The sequence below is a fragment of the Apium graveolens genome, chromosome 9 (genome assembly GCF_009905375.1).
Source record: "Apium graveolens cultivar Ventura chromosome 9, ASM990537v1, whole genome shotgun sequence".
In the NCBI taxonomy this organism is placed as follows: Eukaryota; Viridiplantae; Streptophyta; class Magnoliopsida; order Apiales; family Apiaceae; genus Apium; species Apium graveolens.
This window is the reverse complement of record NC_133655.1, coordinates 205,005,125-205,019,792: the sequence shown is the minus strand read 5'-3', so window position 1 is coordinate 205,019,792 and position 14,668 is coordinate 205,005,125.

Below are 14,668 nucleotides of genomic sequence, written 5' to 3'. Positions count from 1 at the left end.
ACTTAAGTCATTCGGTCGCTAAACTAGACAAAGTCTTCAAATTTTGGCTTCCTAACTCGATGTGCCTTTCCTAAATTATCCAAAACCTATTGACCCTCACTTATGCCTTTTGCTCTACTGACCTTATACTATCTTACAACTATGGTGGTCGACCTAATACTCACTTCTAAGTGTTCTAAAACTATGTGATAAGTGATAGTGCTCACTGGTGCAAATTTCAGAATGACAACTATAGTTTCTTGAGTGCATTAGGCACTCTTAAACTACAAGTTTTCCTTCAAAACTTTTACACAAGACTCTCCTGACCTAAGGGCATCTCACAAACTTGATGTGGCTCAAGGGCCTGGCTTGGGCCTTCTTGGGACTAAGCTAAAAGTCCAAGGTTCCCCTGTTTTTCTGAGCAGAAAATGCCCTGACTTGAATTAACTTGTGACACATGGTTCCAACTCATATCCTATGAACTATGGTTGCAAAAACTTCTATGACACTCCCTCTAACTAAGGCCCAATAGGGCCTAATGAGGGCCTACCCATGACATGGTCAAATCTCCCTATTTCTAAGTTGCAACAAAACTGTCCCCTGCTGGACAGATTTTGTTATTCTACTTGTGCACCTAACCAAATAACATGCAAACCTCCAACCAACTCCTAAAACCTTTTATATACTCCCAATACTAACTTCTGGTGGCTTGGGCCTCAAAGTGCACACCAATGACATGGTCAAAACTCACTCTAAACCTCAGGGTACTAAACAGATTTTCTGCAGAAACTATAACTCTCATTTCTCCAAGGTTTTGACTTGACAAACTCAACTACCAACAACCCAATACTCAAACCAAGACTTAAACATGGTAATATACTGAACTAACTCCCTTATTCTCAAAATAACCTTGGGTGAGATCATCCTTACCTAAGGTACGATTATGGCAAAACAAGAGAATCTACACTTCACAAATCACAAATCTTCATGCTTTTGAAACAACAAGGTATGCATTTTTATAAAAGATAATCACGAATTATTACCATGCAACAAGAAGCATAAATCAATATTAACACATTATACCTACTGAAATTAAGGCTCACTAACAAAATCTTTCCAAATGATCAAAATCTTACAACATTCTAAGAGAAATCCTCATGCATGCATGCCTTCGGGTTTTTCAAACCAAAACAACACATTTTCTACATATATTCCATCTTAAAATTGACATGCAAGCCTAGCATAAGGTATACCTAGATGATTACTTAGCATGCAACGAGTTTTATCAAATTTTCACCACAAAATTCAAGTCATTATCACATAAACATGTAAAAATTGATCAAAACAACAAGAATGATTTCAAGGACCATTCATTCGGCTCCCATATGGTCATGGCCGAATGAAATGGATGGAAATGGCCATTAAATCATCAAGAGTTTCCTTCTTAAGACTTGGCACTTATCCATTCATTGTAGTCCTCTCAAAAATAACCTTAAATCCATAAGAATCAAGATTGTATTTTGAGTTTCACTAAAACCTTTACATGTAACCCTTAAACTTAAACTTTCTACTCAAAACTCTTTGAAATATGAATGATCATGGTATGGGAGATAACATTTACTTGTATAAAGAGTAGAAGCTTGGTGTAGAAATGAAGAAAAATGGGGAGGGGTCGTTCTCGGCTAAAGGCCGAGAGTGAGAGAGGGAGGGCCGAGAGTGAGGGAGGAGGAGGGAGAGAAGAATGAGTGTGGTGTGGGTGATGAGTGAAAATGATCATGTCTTTGCTTGTTTTATGGTTTTTGTATTGGCAAAAGTGATTGGAATTTGGAATTGACATGATTAGCCTTCCACTTGAACTTGGTTCAATTTGCATGCAAGGGTAAAGAAGGTATTTGGCTAGGAAATAAGAGTTAGTGGGGTGGTTATTGACTCTTTAGCCCTTTTGGAATGTATGGAAGGAATTTGCATGCAAGGATAACTATGTAATTTGCTAATTATATTTATAAAGATTTATTTTTATAAAATAAAACACAAGTTCAAAAATTATAAAATTTATACCATAAAATAACTTGGATTTTTAGAGACTTTATAAAATCATTTTCAAAATTTGTGAACAAAATACCTTTTAAAAGAAAAAATTTCCAAAGCTTAGAATATTCCTTATAAATCAAAAATAAAGAAATTAAATAAACTCTTGCTTTGAAAAAAATCATATACTACACAAAGCAAATTCATAATGCAGAAATTTTCACTCACACTAGCGTACAATCATTGAATATATTTTCATTTGACTTTAATATTATACCAAATCCACAAATAATATTACATAAAATGCCGGTCGTAACATCCTCTCCCCCTTAAGGGATTCTGTCCCCAGAATCTAAGAGAAAAGATGAGGATGCCGGGAACGCATATCAGACTCTAACTCCCAAGTCGACTCTTCGACCTTAGGGTTCCTCCAAAGTACTTTTACTAACTTTACTGACTTATTTCTAAGACTCTTTACTTGCCAGTCAAGTATTTTAACCGGTTGCTCCACAAATGACAGGTCTGCCTGAATTTCTACAGGTTCATATTCTATCACATGGCTAGCGTCATGATTGTACTTCTTAAGCAATGACACATGGAACACTTTATGCACATGCTGATACTGAGGTGGTAAGGCCAACTTGTAGGCCACCTTTCCTACTTGACTCAAAATCTCAAAAGGACCTATGTATCTAGGTGTTAACTTCCCTTTCTTGCCAAATCTCATCAACCCTTTTCTAGGTGACACCTTCAGCAACACAGCTTCGCCAATTTGGAATTGAACGTCCTTACGCGCTGGATCCGCATACTTCTACTGTCTATCTTGAGCAGCAAGCAACCTTTTCTGAATTAACTTGACCGAGTCATGCAACTGTTGTACCAAATCCGAGCCAAGAATTCTTCCTTCTCCTACTTCATCCCAACTTGTTGGTGATCTACATTTTCGCCCGTACAAAGCTTCGTATGGTGGCATGCCGATACTGGAATGATAGCTGTTGTTGTAAGAGAATTCAATCAATGGCAAATGGTCGTCCCAACTTCCTGCAAAATCGATTGCACAACTGCGCTACATGTCTTCAATTGTTTGAATTGTCCTTTCACTCTGGCCATCAGTCCGCGGGCGGTACGCCGTGCTCATATTTAACTTTGTGCCAAGACATTCCTGAAATTGCTTCCAGAATCTCGAGTTAAATCGGGGATCTCTGTTTGAAACTATTGATACGGGTACTCCATGCCTTAGTACGATTTCGCGCACATATAGATGGACCAACTTGTCCAATGACGACTTCTCGTTTATTGGAAGGAAATGCGCCGACTTTGTAAGAGGATCAATTATAACCCATATTGCGTCATGTCCGGATTTTATTCGCGGTAGTCCTACTATAAAGTCCATAGCGATATTTTCCCATTTCCATTCTGAAACCTTCAGGGGCTGAATTAATCCGCTTGGTCGTTGATGTTCTGCCTTTACTTTCTGACAAGTATAGCACTTCGCAACCCATTCTGCCATGTCTCGCTTCATATTTGGCCACCAGAAGTTCTTCTTTATGTCTCGATACATCTTGGTGCTTCCCGGGTGGATTGAAAATTTTGAATTGTGGGCTTTATTGAGGATCTCATTCTTTAATTCAGGTACATGGGGAATCCATATTCTGGATGAAAACCTTAGTATCCCTTGCTCATCCCTTTGAGTATTAATCTCCTCTCCAGATAACTGATTCTTCTCTTTTTCCATTACTTCCTCTTGACACTTCTTTATCTTTTCCACTAGTGTTGGCTGAAAGGTCATTGCACAACAAACTTCCTCGACTTTTCCATAAGCACAAAGTTCCAATTCCAATTTTTCAATTTCTTTAGATAACTCTTTTGATGTTATCATTATATTTAATCTCTCCTTCCTACTCAGAGCATCGGCCACTACGTTCGCCTTTCCAGGATGGTAATTTATCGAACTGTCATAGTCCTTGATCAATTCCAGCCATCTCCTCTGCCTCATATTGAGCTCTTTTTGAGTAAAAACGTACTTTAAACTCTTGCGGTTTCAACTGTCTTGACGCATATGCGATCACTTTACTGTGTTGCATCAACACACAACCCAAACCCTTATGTGAAGCGTCGCTGAATATTACAAAATTCCCTTGATCATCTGGAAGTACCAACACCGGAGCTATTACCAACTTCTGCTTTAACTCTTGAAAGCTATCTTAACATTCTGCACTTCATTCAAACTTTTGATTCTTTCTGGTTAACTTGGTCAATGGTGTGGCGATCTTCGAGAAATACTTGACAAATCTTCTATAGTATCCGGCCAATCCTAGAAAACTTCGCACTTCTGTAGGAGTCTTTGGCCTCTCCCAACTCATAACTGCCTCAATCTTTGCCGGATCCACTTTAACTCCTTCATTTCCAATAACATGCCCCAAAAATTGAACTTCCTTTAACCAAAACTCACATTTGGTAAAATTGGCATACAACTTCTCTTGTCGGAGTATCTCCAATGTTATCCAGAGGTGCTGCTTATGTTCTTCTTCCGCCTTAGAATAAATAAGGATGTCATCAATGAATACCACGACAAATTTGTCCAAATACTTCTTAAATACCCGATTCATCAGATCCATAAATGCGGCCGGAGCGTTGATCAATCCGAACGGCATTACTAGGAATTCATAATGCCCATATCTGGTCCTGAATGCGGTCTTGGGAATATCTTCTTCTTTGATCTTAAATTGATGGTATCCCGATCTCAAATCAATCTTCGAAAAGCATTTTGCTCCCTTCAACTGATCAAAAAAGTCATCTATCCTTGGTAGCGGGTAGCGGTTCTTGATCGTTACCTTATTCAACTCCCGATAATCTATGCATAGTCGCATACTCCCATCTTTCTTCTTTACAAACAGAACAGGTGCTCCCCATGGCGACGAATTTGGCCGTATCACTCCCTTATCCAATAATTCTTGTAGCTGGCTCGCCAACTCTTTCATTTCTGCTGGTGCCATCCTATATGGGGCCTTTGAAACTGGTTCCGTGCCTGGAGCAAGGTTGATCTCGAACTCAATTTGTCGATCTGGTGGTAAGCCTGGTAGTTCGTCGGGAAACACATCGGGGAACTCGTTAACTACAGGAATATCTTCCATGCTGGGGCTGCCTCTCTCTGAATCCACTACATATGCCAGGAATGACTCACAACCTTTTCTAAGTAACTTTTTAGCCTAAACAATTGTAAGAAATAGTTTCTCTTGCCTCTGCCCCTTAAATACTACCTTCTCTCCACTATTCGTCTTTAAATACACTCTCTTGGTCTTACAATTTATCTGAGCGTTATTCTCTCCTAACCAATCCATTCCTAAAATTATATCAAACTCTCCCAACTTGAAGAGTATCAAGTCGGCTGAGAACTTATACCCCAAAATATCAATCTCACACTTTGGACAAAATTGATTCACATGAATCTTCTTTTGGTTCGCAATTACCATATTTACTACCTCACTCATAACCATTTTATCACATTGGAGCTTATCAACAAAAGATTCTGATATGAAAGATCTTGTTGCTCCCGAATCAATCAATATTTTAGCTTTGACATTATTGAGTAAAAGTGTACCTGCTATCACCTCAGAATTCTGAACAGCATCCTTCATCTTTAGACCAAATGTCCTTGTTGTTGCTTGCGGGGTTGGTGCGGGTGGTGGAGGTAATGCCAATACCTCGGCTGGCACACTCGCACTAGTACTTGCCACATTCATTAGAGCTTTGACTGGTCCGGTTGCCTTGCACTCCCTAGCTATGTGTCCAGTCTTCCCACACTTGTAGCACGTAACTCCTGGCTTCGGCATCTTGCACTCATTTTCCAAATGTCCCTTCTGATTGCACCTATAACAGGTCATGCTCAGCTTATTGTACACTCCGGGGTGCCTTCTTTCACAGTGCTTGCATTCCGGTCTCTGGAACCTGTTTTCTCCAACTTGCCCTTGGCTTTCCTGGTTGTTCCCTTTTGATTCTTGCCTTTTGCCCAAATTTCCCTTCTTTTGAAAATTTCCGCCCTTCTGGAAACCAATCCTCTTTATATTCCGATCTTGTGAACTTCCGGCTTCAGACTTTTCTCCATAAAATGGAACCTTCCTCTTCTTATTATCCCTCTCTTTCCTTGACTGCATCCCATTATTCTCAATCAGAGCAGCTTTCTGTACTACTCCCGCATAAGTTTCAAGCTCAAACATAGCCACCCTATCTCTGATCCAAGGCTCCAATCCTTGCTAAAATTTCTTTGATTTTTCCTCTTCAGTGCTGGTATACTTTGTCACAAACCTTGACAACTCAGTGAACTTCTTCTCATACTCCAATACAGTCATGTTCCCTTGCTTCAACTCAAGAAATTTTAGCTCCATCTGATTCTGCATGTACTTAGGGTAATACTTGTCCAGAAATAACTTCTTAAATCTCTCCCAAGAAACCTGCTGAGTGACTTCCATAGCCTTTACTGATTCCCACCAATAGATAACTTCTCCCTTCAAGAAGTAAGTAGCATACGGCGTCTTCTGATCGTCTCCTAACTGTACCAACTCAAAAGCCCTTTCCATCTCCTTGATCCATGTGTTAGCTATCACTGGATCAGTGGTATCATGAAATGAAGGTGGATTCACATTCTGAAAAGCCTTGAAAGTGACAATTTGTCTAGGTGGTACTGGTGGTTCAGGTGGTTGGTGTGGCTCACGGTTATCTTGGTTTTCAATTCGTTGTTGAAGAGTTAGTTGTTGTTGAGCTAAAGCATTGGTTTGTTGTTGCAAGGTTTCCAGTAGTCGAAAAATATTTAGGTCTGTGGTGGAGGTGGTTGTTGGGTTCTTCTTTTTGGGAGGCATGATCCTGAAATAAGAGTTGTGTCAAAACAGATATGAATGATAAAATGATTCGAGGGTATCGCATGGCATTCTCATTTACATATGGGGTCAAGTTTCCAAATTAAGCAGATATGATGATAAAAACATAAAATAATAATTGAGAGAAAATGGAACAATAGCACATAATTATTGAAATTTTAAAGGTCACAGTACATAGGATTGGGACATAGTCTGTTTCTAGGAATAACAGGCATATTTAAAGGAAAAACGGAAACAACTGGGGATTCCATAGAGTCTGATAGTACAACAACATGAAAGGTAAATGAAAAGAACTAAGGCTCCACTCCATCTGAACGGGGCTTGGTAGTCTTTTCCTCTTGAAGCGTCTTCACAATGCTCTGGAGCTCATCCGCCACCATCTGAATGACATACTGGCTGGTGTGGTCCCGGTGCGTTGGCATCTCCTCAAGCTTAGTGTTGGCGTACTGAACCAAGGTCTCAAGTCTCGCATTCATCTGCTCCTTGGGCTTCCATTCGTAGTTTCAGCTGTCCGGATACACGTTCTTCAGTCGGTCTATCAGTCGGTCGTACTTGCCCTGAAGCATGTCGAACTCGCGCCTCAACTCAGCATATACGGAGAAAACAATAGTGTCGTCCGACCCAGAAGATGACGAGGAATGCGCCCTTTGCTGACAACCAATAAGAGGAGTATTAATAATATTTTACTTATCCTACTCTCTCACATAATATCTATAACCTACACACAAATCCTATAACCTATTTGGGCTGTCCAGGGACTCTAAACCGTAGCTCTGATACCAAAACCTGTCACACCCCCAACTTAAACAGCAAAATAAATATAGCTATTACATCATTTTAATGAAGAATACACAACCAACTCCAAGATCTTACAGTTTAGGGTTTGGAACAGCCCAACACTGCCAACTATTACATCTGATTACAAATACCGAGTCCTCACACAACTATTATTACTTATTCTACCTGAGCTCGAACATAAGCATCAGCATCACAGGTCTTACGGGCAGTCTGCTTGAATCTAACCATAGCTGCTAGCTGTAATATCAGGGTAAAGCAAGAAGTGAGCCAAATGCTCAACAAGTGCTAACAGTACGACACAAAACATAAATTGAGATATATTTTTAAGAATGACAATGGAAAGACATAACTAATGATAACGAGAGATAAAACTATGTGAGATGGCATCATTTTGCTTGCATCAAAACAATTTTAAAATCATGTCTTAATCAAAATCATTTTATGACGCTACGGATTACAGCCGGTGATCAGCCGCGAAGTAATCCCGAACCTCGCTGGGTTCTAAAACATTAACGGGAATCCCTAGGCAACTTTTAAGCCTAATATAAGTGTGGAAAGGACTCGCGTCTCAGTCCAGATCCACTATTCAAGAAAACATTTATCCCCCTTGGGACTGTAAATCCACATTTTATTTATTTCAAAAGCAGATGCCGAATTGTAACAAAATCTCTTTTAACAGTAAATATTTTTATTAAGGGATTATAGATCAACTCGAAACATGGGAAATATGGTACTAAATCTCAGGGCCATGATTCACAAAACTTTACTCCATTAGGGTAACCAAAAGGTTTTCAGATGTCAGAACTTGGACAGGAAAATATGGTGAGACTAATGGATAATATGAAGGGGTAATGCCAAAATGGGCTTAAAGCAATGGTTTCTCGTCAAGGTACAGGTGTTGGATCATTAAGAAGATAAGCTTCACGAATACTATGGGTGTTAAGGTAATGATTTCTAGCTCAGGATGTATATATATATCAGAATTGTCAAGCTTTAGGATAGGAAAGAGAGTATCAATCAATGAGGAATCATGTTGGTAAGTTTCTGACTATCAGAGTTCAAGGTAAGGTTCTATAGGGGTTCAAGTATCAGGATGAGATATCAATACTTGGGAATCATCAGCATGCTAATCAAGAGGATCAATCAAGTAATATAACAACTCTTCATTTTATCATGGCATTTAACTATCATGAAAAGACTTTTGAACTACTTGCAATACATACTCGAGGGTTCATGGCATTTCTATATAATTCAAAGATAAACGAAAGATACGCTTGATTTAAACATATCAAAATGACTCAGGATAATTACATCGATATATATGAACTGTTTATAGTAAATACGAAGGTCAAGTTGAATCACTTGCCTTGAGATAGGCTGGTCTGGTCTGACTGGTAGGAGCAACTGGAGCTTCACTCGACTTTTATGGCAAGTTTTCCCTCGTCTCGAGATCCTACATAAATAATAATAATCCTCATTATAATATATTCTTACCATCTTAACCTATTTACAACCCGAAATTAAACATGGATGGCACTTAGGCCTATACGCACCTAATTTATATCCACCTTTATATTTCAAATGTACACGCATAGCCACATAATCACATATCGTATATTAATACCAAATAACACCATAATGCAACACTAGGCTTGGATGATCTCGACTCACAACTTAAGTCACTTGGTCGCTAAACTAGACAAAGTCTTCAAATTTTGGCTTCCTAACTCGATGTGCCTTTCCTAAATTATCCAAAACCTATTGACCCTCACTTGTGCCTTTTGCTCTACTGACCTTATACTATCTTACAACTATGGTGGTCGACCTAATACTCACTTCTAAGTGTTCTAAAACTATGTGATAAGTGATAGTGCTCACTGGTGCAAATTTCAGAATGACAACTATAGTTTCTTGAGTGCATTAGGCACACTTAAACTACAAGTTTTCCTTCAAAACTTTTACACAATACTCTCCTGACCTAAGGGCATCTCAAAAACTTGATGTGGCTCAAGGGCCTGGCTTGGGCCTTCTTGGGCCTAAGCTAAAAGTCCAAGGTTCCCCTGTTTTTCTGGGCAGAAAATGCCCTGACTTGAATTAACTTGTGACACATGGTTCTAACTCATATCCTATGAACTATGGTTGGAAAAACTTCTCTGACACTCCCTCTAACTAAGGCCCAATAGGGACTAATGAGGGCCTACCCATGACATAGTCAAATCTCCCTATTTCTAAGTTGCAACAAAACTGTCCCCTGCTGGACAGATTTTGTTATTCTACTTGTGCACCTAACCAAATAATATGCAAACCTCCAACCAACTCATAAAACCTTTTATATACTCCCAATACTAACTTCTGGTGGCTTGGGCCTCAAAGTGCACACCAATGACATGGTCAAAACTCACTCTAAACCTCAGGGTACTAAACTGATTTTCTGCAGAAACTATAACTCTCATTTTTCCAAGGTTTTGACTTGACAAACTCAACTACCAACAACCCAATACTCAAACCAAGACTTAAACATGGTAATCTACTGAACTAACTCCCTTATTCTCAAAATAACCTTGGGTGAGATCATCCTTAGCTAAGGTACGATTATGGCAAAACAAGAGAATCTACACTTCACAAATCACAAATCTTCATGCTTTTGAAACAACAAGATATGCATTTTTATAAAAGATAATCACGAATTAATACCATGCAACAAGAAGCATAAATCAATATTAACACATTATACCTACTGAAATTAAGGCTCACTAACAAAATCTTTCCAAATGATCAAAATCTTACAACATTCTAAGAGAAATCCTCATGCATGCATGCCTTCGGGTTTTTCAAACCAAAACAACACATTTTCTACATATATTCCATCTTAAAATTGACATGCAAGCCTAGAATAAGGTATACCTAGATGATTACTTAGCATGCAAGGAGTTTTATCAAATTTTTACCACAAAATTCAAGTCATTATCACATAAACATGCAAAAATTGATCAAAACAACAAGAATGATTTCAAGGACCATTCATTCGGCTCCCATATGGTCATGGCCGAATGAAATGGATGGAAATGGCCATTAAATCATCAAGAGTTTCCTTCTCAAGACTTGGCACTTATCCATTCATTGTAGTCCTCTCAAAAACAACCTTAAATCCATAAGAATCAAGATTGTATTTTGAGTTTCACTAAAACCTTTACATGCAACCCTTAAACTTAAACTTTCTACTCAAAACTCTTTGAAATATGAATGATCATGGTATGGGAGATAACATTTACTTGTATAAAGAGTAGAAGCTTGGTGGAGAAATGAAGAAAAATGGGGAGGGGTGGTTCTCGGCTAAAGGCCGAGAGTGAGAGAGGGAGGGCCGAGAGTGAGGGAGGAGGAGGGAGAGAAGAATGAGTATGGTGTGGGTGATGAGTGAAAATGATCATATCTTTGCTTGTTTTATGGTTTTTGTATTGGAAAAAGTGAGTGGAATTAGGAATTGACATGATTAGCCTTCCACTTGAACTTGGTTCAATTTGAATGCAAGGGTAAAGAAGGTATTTGGCTAGGAAAGAAGAGTTAGTGGGGTGGTTATTGACTCTTTAGCCCTTTTGGAATGTATGGAAGGAATTTGCATGCAAGGATAACTATGTAATTTGCTAATTATATTTATAAAGATTTATTTTTATAAAATAAAACACAAGTTCAAAAATTATAAAATTTATACCATAAAATAACTTGGATTTTTAGAGACTTTATAAAATCATTTTCAAAATTTGTGAACAAAATACCTTTTAAAAGAAAAATTTTCCAAAGCTTAGAATATTCCTTATAAATCAAAAATAAAGAAATTAAATAAACTCTTGCTTTGAAAAAAATCATATACTATACAAAGCAAATTCATAATGCAGAAATTTTCACTCACACTAGCGTACAATCATTGAATATATTTTCATTTGACTTTAATATTATACCAAATCCACAAATAATATTACATAAAATGCCGGTCGTAACAAAGACTATGGACAGAAACATCAATTTCTTGAGGGTGGTGATGGTGATCAAGCAAGGATTCGAGGAAAAGAGGATAATTGCTAATGTGAATGATTCAGGGGTAGACAGATGTATACAGGTGTCTCTTTCTTTACAGATGTATACAGGTGTCTCTTTCTTTTCGATAATCAAGAAGAGCATCTGAGCTGGATGTTTTTATCAACAAGGTGAACAGGGTAATTTCAGAGGACACTCTCTTGCTTACAAAGCTCAAAAAGGGACAAATAGGTGCATTTGCAAAAGCCTACCTACAGCCCAGCAAGGGAGTGGCCTACATCTATCCAAATACCAAAAGATGCAAACGCTTTCATATTCCAAAGCACTGTGTCATGGGGAACTTGAGGCTGATCATGACACTTGAGATAGACTTGAACACAAAGAAGATAAAGACATTTGAAGATGAACAAATGATCTAAATTCTGTCTAAATACTTGAAAAATGTTGAAACCTTGCTATCTAGAACTCAGATCAATACTAAATATGACTTGGATGATGATGAGCAGAAGAAAGATAAGCATAAACCTTCTGTCTCAAATCCAAGTCATTTTAGCAAAGCAAGTGGCAATAAGGTGGATGACAAAAAGAAGGAAAAGGAGGTGAAGAAAGGGAATATTGAAGGTAAAAGGAAGACACATGATGGGGAAGACAAGAAAAAGAATCAGAAAACTCTAGAAATCCAAACATCACAAACTCTGTCAACCCAAACACAAAAACCTATCCAAACAAAATCTCAATCAATCCAAACCCATAAACCTAAGTACCTATACAAGACAATTGTACACTCTCTACTCAAAATCGCTATTATAGCTAGCCAAGTCTCTCTAAAGAAAATATCTAAACCATATTCATTCAAACCTCCTACTAGAACTCACTTCAAGACTGCAGGAAGAAAGCCAAAAGAAATTTAAGCTGAAGTTGGTGCACTTTGAAATTATTTCAATCAAGATAACTTTCTACTAATTTCTGAAAGCATATCAAATGATGATGATCACAAACAGTTAGCTGAGGAGATAGTCAAAATCTATGTTATTATACTTGGAGAAGTCAGGATCTACTACAAAGATGACACATTCATTTTGCTGAATAGAGAAATTATTGAAATATTTTCAACTGCAGAATTGGAGAGAGTAATAAATTTGATGAATGCAAGGGATTTTTGTACAAGAATAAAGAAGGATGTGTTGGCTGAGAGGTTGAGAGAGAGGAATATAAGGTATGCAAGGGAAAAGGCTGAAAGGGAGGATAATGGAAGGAAACATGCTAAAGAGATTGAAATGTTTGAGCAAAGATCAAATAAACTGAAGGCAAGGGGGTTGAGCAAGGTATCTAAAGATGGACATTTTCTGAACATTAAGACAAATAAATTTTCAAAATACAAGATTCATCATCTCAACAGTTACTCATTAGCTGAATGGTTCAAACTAGTGGAAGCTCTAAAAGGGACTGAGATCATTGAAGAACTTGAAGTACTAGTCAAACTCAAGGACCTAATTAGAAAGGAACATGGTTATGAGAAATTTAAATTATCTTTGTAACTCAATATTTAATGTAACTGCAAGATGTATAAAATGTACTTTATAGATTTTTCAGTCTTATTGTGACTAATTTTAGCTTGGGATTAGTCTTTTTTTATGATGATTTTTTGACAAGAAATCTTTTCATAAATTTGGGGAGATTGTTGTGCAAGACATGCCTGTACATAACAAGACTAAGTCATATTTATAACCCTAAGGATTAGTTGTATGATAATCTAGTTCTGTATTCTGTAATTGTATCTCTTGAATCTATAAAAGTATTAAGTGGATTAGAATGGAGGATTTTTCTGTGAACAGTCTTCAATCTAAGGAATAAACTCTGGAAGAAGATCAAATCTTGATTATGCCTCACAGAAAAGTATAGATACTTTGATTTGAATAAATTTGTTAAAGGAAAAATGTTCTAAGTCAGATATCAATGAGTCACAGATCAAGGGATATCGAGAAGTATGTCGAGAAGTCCCATGAGATATCGATAAGTCAATGTGCATGTGGAGATCTAAAATATCGACAAGTCAAAAAGCTCATGTAGAGAACTGGAGATATCGATAAGGTATTTTTTCATGTAGAGATCTAGAGATATCGATAAGTCAAAATTCTCATGTAGAGAACTCAAGATGTCGACAAGTCAAAAGCCTGTGTAGAGAACTGGAGATGTCGACAAGCTATTCTATATGTCGAGAACTAGAGACCTCGACAAGTTATTTACATATGTAGAGAACGAGAGATATAGATCAGTCATTTTACTTATCAATATGTCTCTTCTCTACAGAACAAAAGGAGACCTTGACAACCTATCATAATTCAAGATGCAGACAAATGAAAGATTCAAGATTATCAGTCAACAAGCAATTCAATCACTGAACTGGAAAGTCTATAAAAGCAGCTTGAAGAATACAAGATCAAGGGCCAAGATTCACTGGACAAAGGATGGTCACAGACCTACTAGATTCTTCAGAGAATTGCTAACACCAGAGAAGGAAATAGACAAGATAGCTATAACGACTCGTATTTTCGTATTATTATAAGTGTAATTATAAAATTATTAAATAAATAAAAATGTGTATTGGTTCTGTCAGTTGTGTGTTGCATTATTATCAATTATGTGAGGTTATTAGTGTGCGAGGATTATTCGTGTAATTAATTATTGAGCTGTATTGTGTTATTTTCACTTTTAAAAGCGGTTTTATTGAAAGTTTATTTTCATAAATATATGTATTATCTCTAAAATTATTTTAATGGTTTTATAATTTCAATAAATATTTTTGGGATTTTATAAAATTTGGAAATCAGTATTTCATTAATTATTTATCCTTGAATGATTTTCTGATTATAATTAAGTGTACATTCCGCATAAAATTCCAGAGTATATCAAATATTAGGGAACTCATATTTTATTAAGTTTGGATTATTCCGAGA